General features: G+C 40.5%; 1 long non-coding RNA gene across 1 annotated transcript; it reads right to left on the bottom strand.

The window, feature by feature from the left end:
* Positions 1 to 375: 375 nt before the first annotated feature.
* On the bottom strand, positions 376 to 22,566 carry LOC134346358 (uncharacterized). Its single transcript, XR_010017917.1, has 3 exons — positions 22,259 to 22,566; positions 13,293 to 13,364; positions 376 to 576 (listed from the first exon to the last, which is right to left on the bottom strand). It is a non-coding gene; the product is annotated as an uncharacterized LOC134346358 (long non-coding RNA).
* Between the last annotated feature and the right edge of the window lie 1,368 nt (positions 22,567 to 23,934).

Genomic DNA, 23,934 nt, shown 5'->3' with positions numbered 1-23,934 from the left:
GAGAATCTCATTCCCTCATAGGGATTTCTCAAAATTCCATACTGTTTAATCGAGCCTGTCATACATAGCAGAAATGATTGCTTTCTGAACTCCCCATGGCTCTATTTTGTACTATTTGCGAAATGCAGTGGAATTTGACAGCACCTCTCAAATACATGACTTCTACCATCAAAAACAACAAGGGCAGCAAGACCAGCATCATTAGACAGTTGAAAACTGCACACAATCCTCACTTGAAAAAGTCACCACCACCACATTCAGGAGCAATTATTTCTCTACAAAGAATCAGGCTCCTGAACCAGCGTGGATAACTTCACTCATCACAACTCTGAAATGATTCCACAATGTACAGACGCCGTTTCAAGGACTCTGCAATTCATGTTCTCAATATTATTTATTTTTTATATGCACAATTTGTCTTCACTTCCACATTGGGTATTTGTCACCTTTGCTTATGTAACATTTTTTCATAAATTCAATTGTCAGGATCCATTGAGAGTTCTGCTGCCACACGAGTCGCCTCGAGGCGCCCTGGAAGTCATAATTTTTCTTATTTCTTTTCTTTCCTGTAAATGCCTACAAGAAAATAAATCTCATGATAGTATATGGTAACGTATACATACTTTGATAATAAATTTACTTTGACTTTAACCAAAACTTCTTTATTATTGCTAGTTCTAAACTCTGAAACACACTACCCAAATAACATGAGAAGTACGTCAGTAGTTATGGAAGATGGCTCCCGACCACCTTCTCAAAGATAATAATAGTTTGTAATAAGTACCTACTTTACCAGCAATAGCCACATTCCAAAATCTGAAAATGCACAAAGGTTCATTTAAGGCGAGGCAAAATGATATCAAAAGCCACACGGTATCTTTGAACATGTAAAGAGAGATGGAGAGTACAAAATCAAGGAAGCTAGCTTTACCTTCATAAAACACTGCTTTACTGGAAAATTCTAGGGAATTGTTTCCAGTTTTGGGCACTACATGTTGGGAAGATTGTCAAAGTTTTGGAGAGTGTTTGAAGGTTTCCACAGAACACAAGAGATTGTTTCCAGTGATGGAAAATGTGGTCATTGTCGTACACTGTGCTAAAGTCATTCATTGTCATCAGCGTGTCCTGGGTCAGCATTGAAGATCAAAGCCTGAAGGTCGATCGAAAGTCTAAAAGTTGAGGTGTGATGGCCGGAGTCCTGGGTCTGTGAGTCCGCTGGAGAAATTGAAGGCCATTTGTCTACATGTCTGAGTCTGCTGAAGTCTAGAGGCTGAAGATGACCTGTCCTGGTTTTGGAGAACTGTCTTGTGTGTGCTTGGCTGAGTAGGAGGGAGGAAAGGGATTTATTTTGCCGTTGTTTTTTTGCAATTGTTCTGCTGCTGTTGTTTTTTATGTTGTTCCGTGAACACTGTGAGCATGCTATGCTAGCACTAGAATGTGTGGTGACACTTGCAGGCTATCCCCCAGCACATCCCTACGTTATGTTGATTGTGAAAGCAAATGATGCATTTCACTGTATGTTTCAATGTACTTACGATAAGTGGTTGAATGGGAATCTGAGGGTAAGTTGAGAAAGGAACATTAAAGTTTTCTAGCAGTCAAAAAAGAAATAGATTACTTTTTGGTAGAAATATCAGTAGGATGCTTCAGAAAGAACATGTGAATAGGATGAATCCTTAAATCAGCCAGCACATACACAAGGGGCTGAATGATCTCCTTGTACACTGGAAGATTCATTGAGTCTTGGCTCATCCATCAGTCACTTTGCTGAAAAATTAATAGGTAAATATACAGAATTGATTCTGTTTGACTTTTGTTGAATAGGTGCTTTCCTGGAGTTATTTGATAGGTTTGGCAAATCCAATGATCCTAACCGTAGTTTCAGTGATATTAATGTGTTTAATGAGCTAGGCACATTGGTGGAGTGAAGCAGATGTCCCTCTCTAAGTCACAAATCAAATACTAATACTTAATTATGACTTCAAAATCTGTAGCTAGTTGAATATGTTTTTCTTTGAGGATCTATGGGAATTGTAATCTTAATTAATTATTATTTGACATCTGGCAGAAATATAGTCATTGAAGAAAATATAGCTGCATTTTGTTGCATATATTAAGTTAGTTGACACATAGAAACTGTTTTGACAACACCATAAAATATGCAGCAAATCTGCTTTATTCTGCATTTTATCACATTGCCAATTTTTCAGCTGATAGTCCTGTCTAAACGAGGGACTAGATTGCCATTTTCTACAATTCCTTAATGATTCAATGCTTTTGCGGTAGTGATAGGGCATAAAAGCTTTTAAATGGAGAGATTTTCCCAGTGTTATCAAGATGCAGGCATTTTATCCACTACATTAGCGTGCATCTAACAAGGACAAATATTTCACTTGATTGAGTCCAATGGTCATTATAAGTAATAAAAGTTTCAAGACCATGTGTGCAGTTGTCAGGGGTCAGAACCCTAGCCTTTCAGTTTCCTAATTATTACTTTAACTGTTGTAGTTTATTTTATTAACTCCCACTTACATTCTATGCTCAAGGAATTATATCTAAAAGTGTTCTACAATGGTATTTAAAACAACATTAATGGAAGGCCACACAGAAATTTTTATTTGGATTAATGGAGGATAAGGTGCAGTCTAAAGACAACAAACCCTGGGAGTTGGGTTGGCAAGTGCTCTGGACAAAGACCAGTGATCCCCATGGCTGGCAAGTCCTGGACATCCCAGCTCCGTGAACCCTGGGTTATGAGGTCTGTGTGGTCAGGAGGCACGATGACCAGTGATCTCCCAGGCTGGTGACCCGGTGTCAGAGGTCTGTCTGTGATCAATGGGTCCTGGGGTCAATACTAGAGGTCGAAGTCCAAAGTTCCAAGCCCAAAGTCGGCAAGTCTGGAAGTCTAGACCCAAAAATGCTTGGGTCAGTGTGTCTGGAAGTTGGAGGCTTGATTTCTGCAAGTCTGGACCATGGACTGGAGATTGGAGGCCAATTGTCTGACAGTCTTCGGCCAAAGAATCTGGAGGCAGCCTGTCTTGTGGTTGGACACCTGTTTGTATATGTGAGAGGGTGAGTGTGTGGTGGGAGGAAAGGGAACTTTTTTTTGCTGCTGTTTTTGTTTGTGTTGTTTTGCTGAACATTGTTAGTATGCTATGTATGATGCTGGAATATACAGTATTCTTTAGCACACATATATAGCTAGCTTGCCCAAGGCTTTTGCACTGTACTGTAGCATAAATTTCTGTGGCTGGGAAAGAGAAACTAGGATGTTATGTTGCCTCCCAGGAGATCAGCCAGCATGTCTCAGAGCAGCTGCAGAAAATTATCAAGGGGAAGGGTGAGTAGCAAGAGGTCATGGTGCACATTGGCACCAATGACATATGTTGAAAAGGGGAAGAGATCCTGTACAAAATGTATAAAGAGTTAGGAAAGAGGCTGAAGAGTAGGACCTCTAAGGTAGTAATCTCTGGATTACTCCCGGTGCCATGTGCCAGTCAGGGGCAGGATTAGGTTAATATTACAGATGAATGAATGGTTGAGGAACTGCTGAAGAGGCAGGCTTTCAGGTTCTTGGATCATTGAAACAACTTCTGGAGCAGGAGTGACCTGTACCAGAGGGACTGGTGCACCTAAATTGGAAGGAAACCAATATCCTGGGAGAGAGGTTCACTAGTGCTACTCAGGAGGGTTTAAGCTAGCTTGGCAGGGGGATGGGAACCAGAGTGCCAGAACAGAAAGTGCCGGGATGGAGAGGAAGGTAGATGCCAGGGTCAATAAAAACAGGAAGGAGCAAAGTAATAGATACAAAAGGAAAGATAGTTTGAACTGTGTGTATTTTAGTGCTTGAAGTATGGTGGATAAAGAAGATGAAGTCAGAGTATGGGTCAGTACATGGAACTATATTGTTGTAGCCATTACAGGGATTTGGTTAAGAGAGGGACAAGAATAGGTGCTTGATGTTACAGGGTTTTGATGTTTTATAAACGATAGGGAGGGAGGTAAAAGAGGGATGGTGAGTTTCACTACTAGTCACAGCTGCACCCAGAGGAGACATAATGGAGTCGATATGGGTAGAATGCAAAAATAGAAAGGTTGCAATCACTCAGACCCCCAATAGCCACCGAGACATTGAGAAACAGATATGCAGGCAGATTAAGGAAAAGTGAAAACAATAGTGTAGAAGACTGGCAAAGAATACAATGGGATACAGAACAATTGCAGATATGGGTGGAGAAATACCAGATGGAGTATAAACCAAGCCAAATGTGATCTGTTTGCACCTTAGTAGGTCAAATGTAAAGAAACAGTAAGGGCAAGACCCTTAGCAGTGTTGATGAGCAGAGAGATCTTGGGATCCAAATTCATAGCTGCTTGAAAGTGGCTACGGATATTGATAGGGCAGTTAAGAGGCATATAACATGCTTGCCTTTATTTGTCGAGGCATTGAGTGTAAAACTCAAGAGGTAATGTTGCAGCTTTATAAAACCCTAGTTAGGTTGCATCTGGAATATTGCATAAATTTCTAGTCACCCCATTATAGGAAGGGTGTTGAGGTTTTGAAGAGGTTTCAGAAAAGCTTTACCAGGATGCTGCCTAGATAAGAGGGCATAGACAATGATGAAAGGTTGGACAAACATGGGTTGTTTTCTCTGGAACGGCAGAGGCTGAGGAGAGATCTGATAGAAATGTGTAAGATTATGAAAGGCATAGATAGAGTAGACAGACTGTTTCTTTTTCCCAGGATCAAAGTGTCTAATACCAGAGGGCATGTATTTAAGGTGAGAGGGGGCAAGTTTTTTTTACACAAAGGGTGGTGGATGCTTAGAATGTATTGCCTGGGGCGATGGTAGAGGCAGATGCATTAGGGACTTTTAAGAGATGTTTCGATAGGCACAAGAATGTGAGGAAAATGAAAGGATATGGACATAGTATAGATAGAAGAGATTAGTTTATTTTGCTATTTGATTATTAATTTATTTGGTCCAGCTCAACATTGTGTGCTGAAGGACCTGTTCTTTGCTGCACTGTTCCATGTTCTTAATCACACATGTTCAAGGTATGTTCATATCCAACCTGGCAAGCATTTGAACTGATTTCTACATAATGTCTCTCTACCATTATCATTAAGAGACTGATAGATTACCTTTACCATGGTTATGACATTTAGAATTATTATTAAAGTCTAGGATAAATGTCTTAGTCATCCTCCAAAATCCTGACATATTTACCTCAAGAATAATCTTCAATTTAAAGAAAAATGAGATAAGGTGATGTCATTTTAATACATTAAAATGTAACAATAAAACTCATCAAGCTCTAACTACTGTATGCATTGATTATCATTTCTTGCAGCAAGGTTAAATTAAAACAGTGGGAAATGAGAAGTAATCATCTTATTCAACAAATCTCACTGAATTAGAAGACTATCCACTCAATCAGAATCAAATTCAGGTTATATATCACTGACATCTGTGTGTGTGTGTGTGTGTATATATATATATATATATATATACACACACACACACACATATATACACACACATACACAAAAAACTATACATATACATTCAACGAAGTAGCACAAAAAGAGAGTAAGTAATAAAGAGGTGGTGTTCAAGGGTTGGTTCTTTGTTCATTCAGAAATCTGATGGCAGAATAGAAGAAGCTGTTCCTAAAATGTTGAGTGTGTGTCTTCAGGCTCCTAAACTCTGAAGGTTTTCACAAATAAAATGACGTGAGGCATTTTATGCTTAAGAAAAACCATAACAACTCAATTATTATACTCCAAACACAACACAAAGAGCTTGGTAACAAATTCACATGATACACCATCACGTAAGACCGGCCTCTCAAACTGAACCCTAATTCAATGTCCCTAGTTGTGAATTATGCGCGTTTCCACCAATTGCATTATCCCCACCCCCAGAATTCACTAAAAATGGCATTATAAGCCTGTCTGGAGCTGGTCAAACTTCAGTTCAGGTCCTATGTTTTATGGGTGGAGGACAGCAGGTGCCTCTGGCTCGCCTAGAGGTGTGTTCACATGCTCAAGGTCATGTCATGACAGCAGGGACATGGTAGCAAAATCTTCCAAATCTTGGTGGGCAGGTTTAAGGTGGACTATTGAAACACATTCAGGTTTACCCCTCTTATCTATGATAAAAGTCTTTTCTCTCCATTCCAAAACATGGAACAGGCCATCATGAGGGGCCCTAAGGGAATGTTGGTGTGCATCATGGCAGATGAAAACAAACGAGGCAGAATGTAGGTCCACAAGAACCCAAGAGTGATGCAAAGGAATTGAATTTACTGAGGAGAGTGGAACGCTGTTAAGAGGCTGATCAGATAGTCATGGCACTAGGAATAAAATCTACTGGCACACATAACGGCTGCTGTATACTAACTCAGCTGCAGATGACTGCAGGTCCTCCTTTGGAGTTGATCTGAGACCCAGCAGGACCCATGAGAGATGATTGTTCCAATACTCATCCATCCGGGAAGCACTCAGAGCAGCCTTTAAAGAGCGGTGAAACCGCTTTCATGGACATTGAACTGTGGGTGACACACTGTGGTGTGATTATAGCCTAACGTTGAGATTCTGGGCTATCGCAGCCCAGAGGTCTGATATGAATTGGGGACTGCGGTCAGAAAAAATGCCAAACCGAGCAGCCCAAGTGCTGATGAATGCCTGAACCACATCTGCGGCCATCATTGATACTAGAGGGATGATCTCAAGCTACCTGGTGGTATGGTTCTCCATGGTAAGGAAGTGTGTGAAACCACGGGAGAACAAACAAGGTCCACATTGATGTGGTCAAACTGTCACGCAGGGGCCTCAAAAGATGCCAATACCACCTGAACATGAAGGTAAATTTTTGCTCCGTGGCACTGATCACAGACTGCCGTCCAATTACACAGATCCTTCCTCAACCTTAGTCCAACCATTTTCAGTGAGGCCTTCCAACCTTGATGTGAAAGGCCACTTATGGAGTCAAGAACAATAGTGATGACTGGGCTTTTTGAGGTAGGGAAAGGAGGACGAATTATGAATCGCAGCCTGGCTGCGTGTTGACTGTCAGCCATTTTAGCAAGCTCCCTATAGCCCTTCATGGGTACATTAGTGCGGGCTATGTGAACTTGATCAGGTATTTGCTGCATGAAGTACTCAAAAACTTCTATGGATGTGCCATGGAGAGCATTCTGACAGGCTGCATCACTGTCTGGTCTGGGGCTGGGCTACTGCACAGGACCGAAAGAAGCTGCAGACATTTGTAAATCTAGTCAGCTCCATCTTGGGTACTAGGCTATAAAGTACCCAGGACGTCTTCAGGGAGCGGTGTCTCAGAAAGGCAGCGTCCAGGGCATGTCCTTTTCTCACTGTTACCATCAGGTAGGACATACAGAAGCCTGAAGGCACACACTCAGCGATTCAGGAACAGCTTCTTCCCTTCTGCCATCCAATCCCCAAATGGACATTGAACCCTTGGACACCACCTCACTTTTTTTTTAATATACAGTATTTCTGTTTTTGCACTTTTTAATCTATTTGATATATGTATACTGTAATTGATTTACTTGTTATTTATTATTATTTTTATTTCATTTATCTTTCTTTTTCTATATTATGTATTGCATTGAGCTGCAATATTGAGCAGCTATCCCCTGATTGTGATTCTGATTAAAAATAAAACAAGATGGTGATTTCCCAGGAAAGACAGCATGTGATCCATTAGCCCCAAAAGTCTGTTAAAGGTGACCTTTCAATGATCGGTATTTGTTGTGTTCATCTGGGTGTTCTAGTAGACTTGACTGAAGCTGCTGAGCGATGCTACCTCATAGGAATATTTGATGTTGTCAGTGGAGAATTCTTGCAGTGTGAATTGGGCCTCGGCTTGTATGAACCAAACAACGGCATTTTGCTCCCAAAACTCTGACAGTTTCAAAGTGACTACATCGGCCGACATGTTTAATAAACTCTGGAATCGTCCTGAAGCATCGTGGTCACCAATGTAGGTGTTCACAAATAAAACAGCGTACGGCATTTTACATTTAAGAATAACTGGAGAGGCCTGCTGGCAGCTGATGGGGTAACATCTTTTTGAACTTCCTCCTACCTTATCTATCTTTTTGTTTCCTACTAGTTTTTTGAAACCTTATTATAAATCTCAATGTTGCTCTATTATGTCTTTGAGAAAGACTAAAGCTTCTGCAAAAGAAAAAGAAGATGATTCTCCAACCACTTTGGAATCAATTGGAGATTTCCAAGAACAGAACTCTCTGAGGAATTTCAATATCTTAATGTCAAGTTGGACACTATTCAACAAACGCTAATCGAACATGAAAAGTGAATTAAGGAGAATAAAGAAACTTTGTCGATACTGGAAGCAGACTTGGAAGACATGAGTAAGCTCTGAAAAAAATTATTATTATCTAATGAAAAATTAACAAAGAAGGTAGTCAACCTGAAAAGCAGGAACAGAAGGAACAATTTACGTTTTCTGGGTCTTGAAGAATCAATTTAAGGTGCCCACCCCATGGAGTTCTTTGCAAGCTTTTTGAAGCAGCTATTCCCTGATTTATTGCCGTCTGTGCCTAAGTTGGACTGCACCCATCGGTCGCTGGCCCCCAAATCAAAGTTGGGAGAGCAACGTAGGTCGGTTATTTTACGTTTTCATAAATTTCATACTAAGGAGCTTTTAATCCGTCATACCCATTGAGTAGGAATGATCGATTACAACGGGAAGATGATCAGATTTGTGGAAGATTATACACCGGAGGTAATTGGCTGAACGTGCTAAGTACAAAGAGGTTATGGTGCTGCTTTATAATAAAGGGTTTAAGCCCTCCCTTTGCTTCCCCACACGGCATAGAATCGTTCTGAAAAATGGTGTGCAGAAATGGCTGGGATTGGTTGAACATGCACAGAAGTTTTTGAAAGCAGAAGATTAATTGTGTTATATCTTTTACAAGAGCAATTATCTTTTTAATGTTGGATAGAGTAAGGTTTTAATAAACTTATGTTTTGACCGTTTATATATCTTGTTTTTTGATATTTTCTTTGATTTTCTTACTACTTCATTCTTTTTTTGAGGTTTCTCTATATTTTTTTTGAAATTGTTAAAATGAATGCTTTTATGTTTTGGATTTCTGATATAAGTTTTTTTTGTCTGTTTTGTCTTGGTAGGAACATAGTAACCTTGGATGATTGGAGTTTTGCCAGCAAGATTTCTTTGGGAGGGTTGTCTTTAAGGTTAGTATGCTCACTGTCCTTTAGCCGGCTTTTTAGCTTTGGGAGGGGGAGGGGATGGGGTCTCTTTTTTCTTTTTTCTCTGGAAGCTGGGTTGGGCTACCATCCAAATTTTCTGTTCGAGTACCTTATTTTATGGTTCGTTCTCTGGTTTTAATACTTTATGGTCAGATCTTTTAACTCTTCTGTTAATTATTATTTAAAATGGATCGAAATACTAATTTACTTAGTTTTAATGTGAAAGGGTTAAATCATCCTGTGAAAAGGAATAAGATTTTTGCTTATTTGGAGCGATAGAGCAGTGAAAGAAGTGCATGGAGTAGAGCCAGATCTAACATATAGAGAGGCTTTGAGGAAAGAGGAGCAGAATAAACGGTGTAAAGACAGTAAGGTAGAAGGGCTGAAATGTGTGTACCTTAATACAAGAAGCATCAGGAACAAAGGTGATAAACTGAGAGCTTGGATACATACATGGAATTATGATGTAGTGGTCATTACAGAGACTTGGCTGGCATCAGGGCAGGAATGGTTTCTCAATATTCCTGAATTTCAGCACTTTAAAAGGGATAGAGAGGGTGGAAAAAGGGGAGGAGGGGTGGCATTACTGGTCAGGGATACTATTACAGCTAAGAGAGGGTGAGTAATGTAGCAGGATCCTCTTTTGAGTCAATATGGGTGGAAGTCAGGAACAGGAAGGGAGCAGTTACCCTATTGGGGGTATTCTATAGGCCCCCAGGTAGCAGCAGAGATACAGAGGAGCAGATTGGGAGGCAGATTTTGGAAAGGTGCAAAAATAACAGGGTTGTTATCATGGGTGACTTTAACTTCCCTAATATTGATTGGCACCTGATTAGTTCCAATGGATTGGATGGGGCACAGTATGTTAAGTGTGTCCAGGACGGATTCCTGTTACAGTATGTGGACAGGCCGACTAGGAATGCCATAGTAGATCTAGTACTAGGCAATGAACTGAGTCAGGTCTGTGACGAATACACATAGATAAGATGTTAGCTGTCCTGTGTGATCAGCAGTTGGTCTGCCACCTGTCTTCAAGAGAGGGATAAGGGACACAATGAAACAGCATCTGGAGATGTGTAATGAAGGGACGGGGGAGAGAGAGCTGTCTGGAGCGGCTCCCCCCTTTGAATCTTGAACTGTTTGAAGTGATGGACAGGCGATACCCCAGCAGGGGGATAAAAAGGGACAGGTTCGCTAAGGCAGGACACACACGCCACCCGAGGTAACGAGACCCTGGAAGCGGTATGCCTCTCACGAGTCGGTGGGAAGTACCAGACAACGGCCAGGGTGGAAAGGTACGATCAGCAGGAACCCGGTGTGTGTCCGCCCTTGCCTGGGTGCCGGGTTCACTGCAGAGGATCGACCGCATCTGGAGGAGGGGTCACAGTCGGTGACCTCAGGTGACATCACCAAGGACCTGCCCAAAAGCTGCTTGTGAGCCATATCGCCGGTCTGTGAGTGAAGCCGTGTCTGAATGATCAGTTGTTCCTGTTCTCTCTCTCTCCCCCCCCACGTTGTCCATCGCCATGGCAACGATTACTGCGAACTGAACTACTAAACTGGACTGAACTTTGAGTCACTTTGAAATTTGGTGATTTACCCCTAGACAACAATAGAGCTTGTTTGATGCTGTTATCTTAATTCTGTGCACATGTGTGTTTATCATCGCTGAACTGTTGCATTTATTATCCTTTCGATTACTGTGTTGCTTGTTTCTTAAAGAAAACTTCCTTAGTTCTAGTACTCCAGACTCCAACTGAGTGATCCATTTCTGCTGGTTTGGCAACCCAGTTACGGGGTACGTAACAGGTCACAGATCTCTCAGTGGGTGAGCATCTGGGGGACAGTGACCACCGCTCCCTGGTCTTTAGCATTATCATGGAAAAGGATAGAATCAGAGAAGACAGGAAAATTTTTAATTGGGGAAGGGCAAATTATGAGGCTATAAGGCTAGAACTTGCGGGTGTGAATTGGGATGATGTTTTTGCAAGGAAATGTACTATGGACGTGTGGTCGATGTTTAGAGATCTCTTGCAGGATGTTAGGGATAGATTTGTCCCGATGAGGAAGATGAAGCATGGTAGGGTGAAGGAACCATGGGTGACAAGTGAGGTGGAAAATCTAGTCAGGTGGAAGAAGGCAGGATACATGAGGTTTAGGAAGCAAGGATCAGATGGGTCTATTGAGGAATATAGGGAAGCAAGAAAGGAGCTTAAGAAGGGGCTGAGAAGAGTAAGAAGGGGGCATGAGAAGGCCTTGGCGAGTAGGGTAAAGAAAAACCCCAAGGCATTCTTCAATTATGTGAAGAAAAAAAGAATGACAGGAGTGAAGGTAGGACCGATTAGAGATAAAGGTGGGAAGATGTGCCTGGAGGCTGTGGAAGTGAGCGAGGTCCTCAATGAATACTTCTCTTTGGTATTCACCAATGCGAGGGTACTTGATGATAGCGAGGACAATATGAGTGAGGTTGATGTTCTGGAGCATGTTGATATTAAGGGAGTTGTTAAAATACATTAGGATTGATAAGTCCCCAGGGCCTGATGGAATATTCCCCAGGCTGCTCCACAAGGTGAGGGAAGAGATTGCTGAGGCTCTGGCTAGGATCTTTATGTCCTCGTTGTCCATGGGATTGGTACTGGAGGATTGCAGGGAGGCAAATGTTGTCCCCTTGTTCAAAAAAGGTAGTAGGGATAGTCTGAGTAATTATAGACCAGTGAGCCTTACATCTGTGGTGGGAAAGCTGTTGGAAAAGATTCTTAGAGATAGGATCTATGGGCATTTACAGAATCATGGTCTGATCAGGGACAGTCAGCATGGCTTTGTGAAGGGCAGATTGTGTCTAACAAGCCTGATAGAGTTTTTTGAGGAGGTGACCAGGCATATAGATGAGGGTAGTGCAGTGGATGTGATCTATATGGATTTTAGTAAGGCATTTGACAAGGTTCCACACGGTAGGCTTATTCAGAAAGTTAGAAGGCATGGGATCCAGGGAAGTTTGGCCAGGTGGATACAGAATTGGCTTGCCTGCAGAAGGCAGAGGGTGGTGGTGGAGGGAGTACATTCAGATTGGAGGATTGTGACTAGTGGTGTCCCACAAGGATCTGTTCTGGGACCTCTACTTTTCATGATTCTTATTAACGCCCTGGATGTGGGGGTAGAAGGGTGGGTTGGCAAGTTTGCTGACGACACAAAGGTTGGTGGTGTTGTAGATAGTGTAGAGGATTGTCAAAGATTGCAGAGAGACATTGATAGGATGCAGAAGTGGGCTGAGAAGTGGCAGATGGAGTTCAACCCGGAGAAGTGTGAGGTAGTACACTTTGGAAGGACAAACTCCAAGGCAGAGTACAAAGTAAATGGCAGGATACTTGGTAGTGTGGAGGAGCAGAGGGATCTCGGGGTACATGACCACAGATCCCTGAAAGTTGCCTCACAGGTGGATAGGGTAGTTAAGAAAGCTTAAGAGGAATAGATAGAGTGGATAGCCAGTGCCTCTTCCTCAGGGCACCACTGCTCAATACAAGAGGACATGGGTTTAAGGTAAGGGGTGGGAAGTTCAAGGGGGATATTAGAGGAAGGTTTTTTACTCAGGGAGTGGTTGGTGCGTGGAATGCACTGCCTGAGTCAGTGGTGGAGGCAGATACACTAGTGAAGTTTAAGAGACTACTAGACAGGTATATGGAGGAATCTAAGGTGGGGCTTATATGGTAGGCAGGGTTTGAGGGTCGGCACAATATTGTGGGCCGAAGGGCCTGTACTGTGCTGTACTATTCTATGGTCTATCTATGTTAATTTGATACCAACCGATATTAACCTTCCTTTTAAAATTGCAAGAAAACAATTTACATATTTGGGTGTAACAATCACTAGGAATTATAAAGATCTATTCAAAGAACATTTTCTAATCTTAATGAAATATGTGAAAAAGACACTTTCTAATTGATCACCTCTCTATCGTTGTTTGGTCGAATTAATTCTATTAAAATGAATATTTTACCTGAACTTATATACCTTTTTCAAGCCGTACCTGTTTTTATTCCTAAGTCTTTTTTTGATTCTTTAGATTCGATTATTTCTTTCTTTTTTTCTTTCTTTCTTTCTATGGAAGAACAGAAAATCCCAATTAAATAAAGCCCACCTTCAAAAAAATTAAGAAGAACGGAGGCCTTGCTTTACCCAATTTTAGGTTATATTATTAGAACATAGAACATAGAATAGTACAGCAAAGTACAGGCCCATACGAAATCTTACGTTCTGTTATATTATATTAATCGTGAGGATTGTCCAATATGGGTCTTTTTGGAAGCTAACTCTGTAACAAAATTTTCTATTATTTCTCTTCTTGGATCCCCTCTTCCTTTATCTTTAAATAAATTAACTGACAGTTTGGTGGTTAAACACACTTTGATGATCTGTCTACAGGTTAGAAAACATTTTGGTTTATTGAGATTTTCCCTTTCTACTCTTATTTTTTCTAATTTTTTAAAAAATCATCTATGACTGACCTGTTTTTTAGAGAATGGGATAGATTAGGCATTAAACTATTTCAGGATCTGTTTGTTGGAGGGCTTCTTTCTTCTCCTGGGCAGCACTCAGTGAAGTATAACCTATTAAATACCCACCTTTTTCGATATCTACAAGTTAGAGATGTTTTAAGGTCTAAACTACATATATTTCCTACTAGCCCAGATAAGAACATAATAGATGTAGTTTTTTTATTTGACACCTTTTGATAATGGCTCAGTATCTTATATTTATGGTCTGTTGTTGGGGCTGAGAATGGCTCCTTTAGACAAAATTTAAAACGATAATGAATTTAAAGCCTTCATTATCTGATGAGACCTGGAGGGCTATTTTCAAAATGGTTAATTCTTTGTCATTATGTACTCATCATTCCCTCCTACCATTTAAAGTGGTACATGGGGCTCATAGTTCTAAAGACAAGCTCCCTAGTTTTTTTGCAGATATATCTCCTTATTGTGACAGATGTAATAATGGAGAGGCTTCATTAATTCATATGTTTTGGTCATGTTCGAAAAATATTGGAAAGCTGTATTCCAAACTTTTTCTGTACTTTTTAAAGTTAACTTTAAGCCCGATCCTTTGACTGCCTTATTTGGTATTGTTGGGGAAAGAGCTATAATTTTGGAGCCTTCTCATTTGTGGATACTGGCTTTTATTTCTCTTATGGCTAGGAGGGCGATCTTGCTTAATTGGATGGAGGTTGCCCCCCCCACACATACTCAATGGATATGTGATGTTATGTCATAGAACCATAGAACACTACAGCACGGAAACAGGCCGTTTGGCCCCTCTTGGCTGTGCCAAACCATTTTTCCGCCTAGTCCCACTGACCTGTACCCGGACCATATCCCTCCATACACCTCTCATCCATGTACTTGTCCAAGTTTTTCTTAAATGTAAAAGTGGGCCTGCATTTACCACTTCATCTGGCAGCTCATTCCATACTCCCACCACTCTGTGTGTGAAGAAGCCCCCCTCCCAATGTTCCCTTTAAACTTTTCCCCCTTCACCCTTAACCCATGTCCTCTGGTTTTTTTTCTCCCCTAGCCTCAGTGGAAAAAGCCTGCTTGCATTCACTCTATCAATACCCATCATAATTTTATAACCCTCTATCAAATCTCCCCTCATTCTTCTCCACTCCAGGGAATAAAGTACTGACTTATTCAACCTTTCTCTGTAACTGATTTTCTCAAGTCCTGGCAACATCCTTGTAAACCTTCTCTGCACTCTTTCAACCTTATTAATATCCCTCCTGTAATTCGGTGACCAAATCTGCACACAATACTCCAGATTCGGCCTCACCAATGCCTTATACAACCTCACTATAACATTACAGTTTTTATACTCAATACTTTGATTAATAAAGGCCAATGTACCAAAAGCTCTTTTTATGACCCTATCTACCTATGACGCCACTTTTAGGGAATTTTGTGTCTGAATTCCCAGATCCCTCTGTTCTACTGCACTCCTCAGTGCCTTATCATTTTTCTTGTATGTTCATGTTGCCATCAGGAAGAAGGTACAGGAACCTCATAACAGCACAAGGTTCAGCAATAGTTATTACCCCTCAAACATCAAGCTCTTGAACTAAAGGGGATCACTTCACTCAACTTCACTTACCCCGTTATTGAAATGTTGCCACAACTAATGGACTCACTTTCAATGACTCTTCATCTCATGTTCTCGATATTTATTGCTTATTTGTTATTTCGTTTTGTTTTTTCACACTAGTTGAATGCCTGATGTGTTTCTATTATGGTTATTCTAGAGATTCATTAAGTATGCCCACAAGAAAATAGATCTCAGGGATGTATATGGTAACATATACAGTATATACTTTGATAATAAAATTTACTTTACGTGGCCAAGTGGTTAAGGCATTGGCTCTCCTCATGTTTAAATTTAGAGAAGATTCGTTTTTCGATTTCTGATTCTAACCAAGATTTTCTAACGCTCGGACCCTTTCTGAACTATTTTTGAAATCTTTGAATTGTTATTGTTATTGAAATATAGATCTGGGTCATTATTATAAAACACTATATGGTAAAGTACTCTTTTTTTTTCCTCCTGTTTTTTTGTCTTGGTAGTGGGTGTAGTTTTTTTAATAATTAACCATATTATTGTATTTCATAATTCCATTTATTTTTTTTGATTGATCATGAATATGGGATACCACGATTGTATCAGTGTGATTTATACATAGAGCATTTTGTGATATCTTATTTTGATTTATAATAAGTATCCTTATGAATTCTATATTTGTGTATATGAAATTTGATAAAAATATTGGAAAAAGAAAGAAAAAGAATAACCACAACAACTCATTTATTGTACTCCAAACACTGAATAATAAAAGTGTGGTAACAGATCTTCTCATAATACATCATCATGTCAGACCAGCCTCTTAAAGTGAACCCCAGCTCAATATCAGTGTTTGTGAATTATGTACATTTCCACCAATTACACTACTCTGCAACCTCATTCCGATGAGCAATGAGAAGAGGGCATGACCTGGGTGATGACTATTGGATGCCACCTTTCTGAGTCATTGCCTTTTATTTTATTATTTCCTTAGATATTTTATTTAGATATGCAGCTTGGAACAGGCCCTTCCGGTCTAACGAGTCGCATCGCCCAGCAACTCGCCTGATCAATCCTAGCCTGACGACAGGACAATTTACAATGACGAATTAACCTAATAACCAGTAGATCTTTGGAATATGGGAGGAAACTGGAGCACCCCGGAGGAAAACCAGGTGGAGGATGTACAAACTCTTACAGAGGATGCTGGAATTGAACTCTGACCTCCTGAAGCCCTGAGCTGTAATAGTGTGCTAACTGCCACAGTACTGTGGTGCTATCTTTTGAAGTCGTCCTTGATGCTGGTCAGATTTCCAATCTGAATTAGGGATGGCATGCTGGCGTAGTGGTTAGCACAGTGCTTTGCAGTACCGGTGACACGTGTTCAATTCCCACCGCTGCCTGTAAGGAGCTTGTACATTCTCCCCGTGATGGTGTGGGTTTCCTCTGGGTGCTCTGGTTTCCTCCTACATCTGGTACCGTGATTAGGCTAGGATTAAATTGTGGGAAAGCTGGGCGGCACAGCTTGAAGGGCCGGGTGGGCCTACACTGCTCTATTCAATAAAAAAATGAAAAAAAAATCTTCTCTCAGCATTACACAGATGATTTGTTCAATTGAATATTTATTAATGCTGTTAAATTGTGGTTGAAGAAGTGATAGTAATTCTTCTTGTTAATAGAGGAAAAGCTTACCAGTGAAGGTTGTTGTAGAGAATTGCATGGCTGGAACTCATATTTAGGTCCGCCGACCTGTTTCTTTTCCAATAATCTTGATGGATGTGTAAATCATCACCTGCTTTTGAACCATGTCCACCTGTCACTCAAAGCCCTGCTGTGGGAATGTAAATCGGTAGGACCTGTCCTCACTTGACATTAAAAAAAACTGCTAAGTGCACTGAAAGCTGTGGGCCTGACAATTTCCCAGATGTAGTGCAGTAAACTAGTGCACCACAACATCTGGTCCCTGAGCTGTGCTATTCCTGTTCAGCTGCAGGGCTGGCTGCTATCCAATAATGTACAGAACTGCCCAGCTATGTCTTTTCCACAGAAAGCAAGAGAAAGAGTTTCCACCAGTAAGTAGGTATCCAAAATAAAATAAAATGCATGATTCTTTAAAAATGGATGAGGGGTTGGGGAGAGTACAATAGGATGAGAAATGCCTTTCTTTAATTACCAAGTCCAGAATGTAGGTAGAAGCAGATTTAATGGTTCAGATTTTGACAGGTAAACCTCCTACATAATCATCCATGTTTTTATCTTGGAGTCTCTTAAAGGCCCCTGATGTAGCTGGCTCTACCACCACCCCTGGCAGGGCATTCCACACACTGTGTAAGGAATTTACCTCTGACAGCCTTCATATACTTTCCTCCAATTGCCTTAAAATTATACCCCACCCCATATACCCCCTAAAAGTTATGGCACACATAAATAAGTTTCGGAAAAGCATCAGACGAACTGCTGGAGAAAATCAACAGATGTGCGGTAAATAAATTATCAAAGTTTCAAGTGTTTATTGTCTTTTGTTTTAGTTTACAGCCTTTGCAGTCTCTTGTGCCTGAAATAATTCAAAAAGAAAACTATTACATATCTTATTCTTTGTCCTCTCAACTATAAGATCTTTAGTCAAATTGATTGCCTTAAGGATTTTGTGCCAGGTCTAACCTGAGAGAGGACATAGGAGTGGGTTTCCTGATATAAATGTTGAGGAATTAAAGTTCAAAGCACAAAGTAAATTAATTATCAAAGTACATATATGTCACCAGATATAAATACCCCTGAGATTTATTTTCTTGTGGGCATACTCAAAAAATCCATAACAGAATAATAACAATAATACAATCGATGAAAGACTGCACCAATCTGGGCATTCAACCAGTGTGCTGGCGACAACAAACTGTGCAAATATGAAAAGAAAGAAATATTAATAATTAAATAAGCAATAAATATCAAGAACATGAAATGAAGTGTCTTTGAAGTGATCCCATTGCCTTTTGTAACATTTCAATGATGGAGCAAGTGAAATTGAGTGAAGTTATCCCTTTTGTTCATGAGCCTGATGGCTGAGGGGCAAAAAGTGTTCCTGAACCTGGTGGTGTGAGTCCTGAGACTCCCGTATCTTCTTCTTCATGGCAGCAGTGAGAAGCCAGCATGTCCTGGGTAGTGGGAGTCCCTGATAATGGATGCTGCTTTGCTGCAACAATGGTCTGTGTAGATGTGCTCAATGGAGGGGAGGGCTTTAACCATGCTGCACTGGACTGTATCCACTACATTTTTCAGGATTTTCTGTTCAAGAGCATTGGTGTTTTCGTACCAGGCTGTGATGTAGTCAGTCAATATACTCTCCTCTATACATCTTCAAAAGTTTGTTAAAGTTTTGCCAAATCTTTGCAAACACCCAAGGAAGTAGAGGCTCTGCCTTACCTTCATTGTAATTGCTCTTGTGTGCTGGGCTCAGAACAGGTGCTCTGAAATCATAAAGCGAATAGAGCAGGGGCTAAGCACACAGCTTTGTGGTGCACCACTGCTGATAGAGATTGTGGAGAAGATGTATTCGCCAATCCAAACTGACTGGGGTTCAATTGCACAAGGAAGTATTGAGGCCAAAGTCTTGAAGGTTATTGATTAGTTTTGAGGGGATGATAGTGTTGAATGCGGAGCTGTAGTTGATAAAGAGCATCCTGGTGTATACACATTTGATGTCCAGATGTTCCAGAGTTGAGTAATAGCCGATGATATGACATCTGCTGAGGACTTGTTGTGAAGGCAGGCAAATTGGAATGGACCAAGCTGCTTCTCAGACAGGAGTCGATATGTTTCATCACCAACCTCTCAAAACATATTTACCTTTTCTATACCACTTACAGTACACCTCTATCAAATCTCTCCTCATTTTCCTAAATTCCAGGGAATAAATTACCAACATATTCAACCTTCATGCGAGTGTATTGACTGGCTGCATCACATCCTGGAATGGAAACTCCAATGCCCTTGAATGGAAAATCCTGCAAGAAGTAGTGGATGCAGCCCAGTCCACCACAGGTAAAGCCCTCTCCACCATTGAGCATGTCTACATGAAGTGTTGTTGAAGGGAAGCAGTATCCATCATCAGGGACTCCCACCAGCCAGGTCATGCTCTCTTCTCACTGCTGCCATCAGGAAGATGGTTTAGGAGTCTGAGAATTCACAACACCAGGTTCAGGAACAGTTATTACTCCTCAACCATCAGGCTGTTGAACCAAAGGGGATAGCTTCACTCAACTTCACTTGCCCCGTCATTAAAATGTTCCCACAATTTATGAACTCATCTTCAAGGACTCTTTATCTCACATTCTTGATGTTTACTGCTTGTTAATTTGTTATTATTATTTCCTTCTTTCTGTGCTTGCATAGTTTTTAGTCTTTTGCACATCGGTTGAATACCTAAGTTGGTGTGGCCTTTCATTGACTCTATTATGCTTATTACTCTGTTATGAATTTGTTGAGTATTCCTTCAAGAAAATGCAACTCAGGGTTGTTGTATATGGTGGCACATACCTATGTACTTTGATAATAAATTTACTTTGAACTTTGAAATGCACGCAGGATTTTTCCTCTGAGGTAAGGTGAGACTATAACTAGAAATCAAGGGTTAAGGGTGAATTTATTTATACAGAGATACAGCAAGGAACACGCCCACCAAGCTGTGTCTCCCAGCAACTCACCTATTCAACCCTAGCCGAATCACATTGGATTAGATTAGATTCAACTTTATTGTTGTTGTGCTGAGTACAGATACAAAGCCAATGAAATGCAATTAGCATCTGAACAGAAGTACAAAAGAATAGTATTATTTACAAAATAACTGCGAATAAAAAGTAAGTGCTACAGCACACAAATATACAAGTAGTGAGACAGTACAATATGGGTGCAATGCTGCTCAGCGCTGTGATGTAAGGTTCAGCAGAGTCACAGCCTCAGGGAAGAAGCTCTTCCTGTGCCTGCTGGAGCAGGAGCAGAGGCTCCTGTAGTGCCTACCGGATGGGAGGAGAGTTAAAAAGTCCATGGTTAGAGTGAGATGCATCTTTGATAATGCTTTTAGCCCTGCCCAGGCAGTGTTTATAATAACTAATTACAGTTTATAAAATAATTACAGTTTATAATGACCAATTAACCTATTAATGGGAACATCTATAGACTGTGGGAGGAAACTGGAGCACCCACAGGGAACCCAAGCATTTGTGAGAAATACGTACAAACTTTCTTACAGAGGATGCTGAAATCAATTTGAACTCTGAACTCTGATGTCCTGAACTACGGTATTGTTCAATAGGTCAATGGTTCAATTTAATATCAGAGAATGTATATAGTATACAACCTGAATTCCTTATTCTCCACAGACGTCCACTCAACAGAAGAAAAACCCCAACGAATGAATGACAGAAAATGTTAGAACCCCAAAGCTAATCATTTTGCTACTGTGCTAACTATTACACTACTGTGGCGTCTCATAATTGAAAAGTAAGATGTTGCCAGAGGAAGTGGAGGATGAAGGTTGATCAACATTTAGGAGATTTGGATAAGCATATGGATGGGAGGGGATGGAGTGCAATGGTCTAGGTGCAGCTTGATGGGACTAGACAGAATAATAGTTCAGCACAGACAAGATGGGCCAAAGGGCTTGTTTCTGTGCTGTAGTGCTCTAGAACTCTGTTAAAACATTCATATATCCATGATGGAAGGGCAGAGGTGTGGGATTAGTTCTTCAACTGTTTCAGATCACCAACATAGATACAGAAACTGAATAACTCCTGCATTGCTGTGCTATGAAACACACTCCCTCGAAGTTTCTTCCTCATCAGCACTATACGGTGGGAGGAATAATTTGTCTTGCATTTAAGTAATGCATTTTCACCAGCATTCTACCGTCCAGAGATATTTGTCCCAAACATGGATGCAAGGGCTGACTGGCAGCCATCTACAACATTGGGATAGCATTTTCCCAAGTGGGCAGCAAGAAAGCTGTGTATACTCGTAATCAATGAAGGTAAAATACTCTTCTGTTGAAGTTGTATATGACAACATAAAAATAAGAAGAATTGGCCATATGGTCCTTTTAATTTTTAAAGCTAAGAACATTTAAGAGTCACATGGTTAATAGAAAATTAAGGACATTAAAGAAACTCTTAGGTAGGTGCATGGATGATAGAAACATGGAGGGCTGTGTGGGAGGGAAGAGTTAGATTGATCTTAGAGTAGGTTAAAAGGTTAGCACAACAAGATGGACCAAAGGGCCTGTATTGTGCTATAGTGCTCTTCATTCCATCTTGCTCTGCCATTAATCAACATCATGGCGGATCTACCTCAGTGCCAGTTTTCTGCATTACCCCACCCCCCCACCATATCCCTTAACATTCAGTTATGTATTGATCCTTGTGTTTGCAATGAATTAAGTTAATGACAGGGCCAACACAGTCCTCCAGAATGGCAAGTTTTCCAAAGACTCCAGATGAAATAATTTCTCCTCATACTAAATATCCTTATCCTGAGATTGATACCCCAGATTCTGGACTCTTCAGTGAGGGAAAACATCTTCCCTTCATCCAATCTGAGGTGCTGTAACAAATTTTCAATGAAATCTATTCTGTTTTTTTTCTAAACTCTGAAGAATGTAGGTCTAGTCAACTCAATCTCTCCTCATACAACCTACCTCCCATCCCGAGAACGAATCTAGTGAACTTTTGCAGTATTCCCTCCATGATAAATATATCCTTATTTTGGTAAGAAAATCTAAACTATATATTCACTATAGGCTAGGTGCTTTATAATCTTTATGCATCCTTTTCTCCTGTACTCAAACAATCTCATATCAAAGGCCAACATAATATTTGCCTTAATCACAGCATACTGTACCTGCATGTTGACTTCAGTGATGTCTGTCCACTTGCTGTTTAAGTAAGAACATCACTTTTATTTTGTCACCAACTTGGATATCTTCACATTTTTTGACATTATATTGCATTTGTGTTTTGTCCACACACTCAGCTTGTGTATATTCCCTTGAAGCACTTTTTCATCCTCCTTCATACGCACAATTCTACTTTCAATTTACCATCTGTCAGAAAGGATGAGCAGTTGTGCTTATTGGAGGTCAGCTATCAGCTGCTGGATGAAGTTCACTCACATGGACTTGTTCCTATTATCGTGGCTCCCAGCGCAAACTGGCACCCGACTGCAACAGATTAGATTGACGGAGTTTCTGTGACGCAGACTATCTAGAACGTGGCTATGGATGAACCAGACATAAGCAGGAGGTGTTCTAAGATAATCACATGGCAGTTTATCATTTAGGCCAGCTGGAGAACTCAAACATTAAATATTTTCAGTTTAGTATTTCCAAGTGGTCAGCCTAGATTTTGAATGAGATAATTAATTTCATGCTAGAAATAACCTGTTTGTGAACTCCTCAGTGTGGGTAAATCCATCATGGTAACATAGTGGTTAGCATAATGCTATTACAGTTCAGGACATTTTGGAGTTTGGAGTTCAATTTCGCTGCCGTCTGCCAGGAGTTTGTATATTCTCCCTGTGAGCATGTGGGTTCCCTCCAGATGCTCTGGTTTCCTCTCACAGTCCAAAGATGTCCTAGTAAGTAGGTTAATTTATCATTAGGCTAGCGTTAAATACAAACATTGCTGGGCAAAATCTTGCATTTCTCTTTCACTGCACATCACACACTGGTGTGCAAAATGCTTTCATGTTAAATTTACCATTCACTCTGCTCATGTTAGCCTCCCGGATCCCCCACTTTTTCATTTGAACCATGAATTTTACGCTATAAATGGAGCCTATGCTTGAGTGGGCTTCATAAAGCTAACCAGTCTGAGTAAGGAGTAGTGAAATTCTTTCCATCATTGTATTCTGCAATCTGGGACAAATACAAATAATGGACAAAGCTTCCTGGCTATGAGTATTGTTCAAACATTCCATGGCATACTGAGTGCAAAATGGTACTGTATCTCTTTCTAGACTCGACATGGAGTCTTTGACTTGAAATAGGATGATAAACCTCATTTGTTTCAGTGGTAAATCTAAACCTACTAATAATGAAGCAAGTATAAGAAACTAATTTAAAAAATGATTTTATTTTTAATGTTCTACTTACTGTACTTTAGAGTTTTAATGTTTTAATTAGGCTTTATTTGTTAATGATTTAAAAATTGTATTACTTTTATTGGATTTTCTATTGCCTTGAACATAGAATAAAGAATGTAACAGCACAGTACAGGCGCTTCAGCCCACAAGGCTGTACATATCTTTTAATCTACTCTAAGATCAATCAGACCCTTCCCTCTTTCATAGCTGTCCATTTTGCTATCTGAGTGCCTATCTAAGAGTTTCTTAAATGTCCCTAATGCACCTGCCTCTACCAGCACCTCTGCAGGGCATTCCATGCACCCACCACTCTCTATGTAAGCAAACAAGTCTGACATCCCTCTTGCACTTTGTGCCAATCACCTTAAAATTATGCTGCCCTGAGAAAAGACCTCTGGCCAGTCTTTTCATCTATGTCTTGTATGATCTTGTAC

The sequence above is a fragment of the Mobula hypostoma genome, chromosome 5 (assembly GCF_963921235.1).
Source record: "Mobula hypostoma chromosome 5, sMobHyp1.1, whole genome shotgun sequence".
In the NCBI taxonomy this organism is placed as follows: Eukaryota; Metazoa; Chordata; class Chondrichthyes; order Myliobatiformes; family Myliobatidae; genus Mobula; species Mobula hypostoma.
The sequence above is the reverse complement of the archived record's forward strand: the minus strand, read 5'-3'. Positions and strand labels throughout refer to the sequence as shown.